This window comes from Mus caroli, chromosome 14 (assembly GCF_900094665.2).
Source record: "Mus caroli chromosome 14, CAROLI_EIJ_v1.1, whole genome shotgun sequence".
NCBI classification, from domain to species: Eukaryota; Metazoa; Chordata; class Mammalia; order Rodentia; family Muridae; genus Mus; species Mus caroli.
The window spans coordinates 9327079-9330271 of record NC_034583.1 but is presented as its reverse complement, the minus strand read 5'-3'; positions in this window follow the sequence as shown (position 1 = coordinate 9330271).

Here is a 3193-nt window from a genome sequence, read left to right as displayed (position 1 = left end):
AGAATTAAATTGTAAGGAATAGGTGTTCATGAGTTAACCAAATTTACAAAAAAAGAAAAAAAATAATACAACAAAACAACAGAAACCAACCAAACAAACAAACAAAAACCTTGCCTCAGAAATGAGGCACAGTGCCATAATATATCTACAATTCTACCACTCTGGAGATAAAACAGGAGAATCAGTACTTCAAGGTCATTCTTGGTGGCCTCGTAGCAAGCTTAGTCTTAGGATACAGGAGACCACATCTCAAAAGAAAGAAACAAACAAAAAGAAGCCTTGACAAAGAGAGTGTAGAAAAGCAAGCTCACCAATGCTTCAAATCAGAGCAGGAGTGTTAGGGACCTTTCTTTTTGACTTGAGTACAAAATTATATGATTAGAGATCTTCAGTAAACACAGCCTACAGTCAGTGTGACAGAGACATGAAGCTCATGCAGAAGTAATGGAGAGCTGTAATAAAATTTCTTAGCTGCCCTATTTAGCTTTACATCTTTACTTCCTAAATCTCAATTTTCAAGAGGAAAAATGTAGGAACATATGAAATTTCTTAGTATCAATAATTATAACTATTATTACTTATTGGTATGGTACTGGCACCTTTACTGCTTATTGACTTTGATCCTGTTTGGATAGGAGTCTGGGTTTTGGCAATTTGTGTGGTTTTTGTTAGTTTGTATGGTTAGGAGCTTGATCAGTGGTGGAAGTTGTTATTGTGAGAGCATCTCACTATAAGGCCCAGACTGATCAGAGACTAGCTATATAGTACAGACTGACAGTCCTCCTGTCTCTGCATCCCACATGCTAGGGTGCCATCCAGGCCAGCTTAAATTAGGCATTTGTTTCTCAAAGTTCTCAAAATTCATCATGTCTTCTGGTTATAAAAGACTATAGTAGAGGGCTGTATAGGATAAGCAGACCTGCAAATGGTTCTTTAGCATAGCCTTTCACCCAACTTCTCTTGCACAGCAGGGCTTATGTCTTTCTGGGGCATTCCAGGTATGCCAGCACAGCAGACACTCATCAGGAGCCACCAACGGAATCTTGAGCTCTGTTCTGAGAGTTCCTGTACTGGTTTCAGGCACATCTTAACTCCCAATTCCCATAGTCTTGCCCAGCCAGCTTGCTCAGCGAAGGCATCTGCATGTGGCTAAGCATTGGAGACTGTAAGGCTGGATAAGCACTTTACTCAGATCCATCTTCTCAGTTCACGAGCAGGCTCTCAGGCTGGAGGATTGCTGGGCTGGAAGTGGATGTTTTGTTACACACTGCACATTAATTTCAAGATGCTACAGTGGTTCCTGCTCTTTACCTGCCAGAAGCCAGTATCATAGCAACAGCCACCACCAGCACTATACTCCCTGTGTAAACAGTGTCTTCAGACATGCTGCGCCTTAAAAGACAAAGCACCTTCCCTCCCTGCACTAGTGAGAGTTACTATCATCTTCAATACTGTTAAAAAGATTTGGTGAATAACTTGTCATTATTATAAACCACTTTATGGCTGGAAGGTTGACTGCCAAAAGTTCTGCCAAGGTGAGCAACAAAGTTGCGATTTTAGCAGATATGTGTCTTTTTAAAAATCTTTTCAATATTATTCCCCAAATGATACAAGGAGGCATTAAAGACAAGTTTAAGGAGAGCAGACAGAACAGTGAATATTAGTACTTGCTAAGAACAAAAGCAAACAAACACTAAAATTGTTCCAACCAATATCCTTCTGACATAATAAGTTTCTCAGCTTCCAAAAAAGGCCAAAATTATAATAACAGTATTTAGGCCAAATAGAAAACTTTAAGGAGTTTTTAAGCAATCCACAGATAACACTTATCCATGCTCAAGCACTCTGAGGGTGAACCTAAGTTGAAGGACTATCAGATTCCAGGTCACTGCTCTAAGAGCTACTGGCCAGGCAGCTTCAGCTCTATTAAATGAAGGTGGTCACTGATGGCCCTACATATTCTGTATTTCATATCCAAAACAGGATAGATATTGGTAAGAGAAGAACACAAAGTTCCTAATGATAGTTACAAAAATGCACAATTATATAACTGTTTCTATTATTTATTCCATGTCAGATATTCAACATAAATCCTTTGGCATCTGTTATATGTAAGTCATTCTACCAATATTTATTGAACACCTTCTGTGTCAGCCAGGTTAACACATGCTAAAGAACAATTAACTAGAGACAGAGCACACCTCTCACAAAGCATGTGAAAGGAAAGACAAGAAACACCAGCTGTTCAAATCTGTAATTACATCGTGGGGGGGGGGGCAGCAGGGTGCAGAAGAGGAGGCTGTTGGAAAAACTATTAAGCTCTGAGGATGGAATGAGTTAATACACCAAAACTTCCCAACAGTACATGTGAGGCTGAGGCAGGAGGGAGAGGACAATCACAGCTGAAGAAGAGATCTCATCCAGATCAGGCAGAATTGGCTCACATTAAGGATTCTTCTTGTAGACCATGGAAAACAAGAAAAAGATGAACCACTGTGTTGTGTCTGGCCAGCGGCTCACATGTCTGGGTTCTAGTCTGGAAAGGCATCTTGGAAACCTGGAAGGGGGGGGGGTGTGGGAGGGACTAGGTGGCACAAGAGAAAGACGGAACCAAGACAAGGCTCTGTTCAAGGTTCAATTTTACTATTTACGACACTCAATTATGAAGCAGGGACAGGGGCTCGATTCCTGCCAAATCATCTTGGAGTAAGGTTGCAGGTGACCACGTGATAGCTCCAGAACAGCTAGTTGGCAGGCAGCGGCAGTGGGAGTGGCAGGATGATAGGGCTGCAAGCTCTGCCCGGATGCTCTCTAACACTGAAACCTGAGAAAACAGGTTTCAGGCTGGGGAGGGGAGGTTATATCTCCTCCCTGTTGTTAATATAAAAAAGAAAAGGCTGGGCTGAGGCATAAAATTTATTTATGCTCTATAGTTCTGCCTGAATTTTAGGGATTAGTAAACAACTAGCAGATTAGCACTGAGCTGTAGGCTCTGACTTTATAATGCTAATTAGTACTGAATAGGTAACTTCCTAGTTGAATTTTAAATAGTCAGCTACAGGGCATTGGAACCCTGGTGAAGGCTGACTGTACGAATTTGAAAGGCACTATATTATGAATAACACTAAAGGAGAGTAAGTGGATATTCCTCTCCATTCTTGGATGACAGGCAGGGAACAGGGAGGAGTGGGTG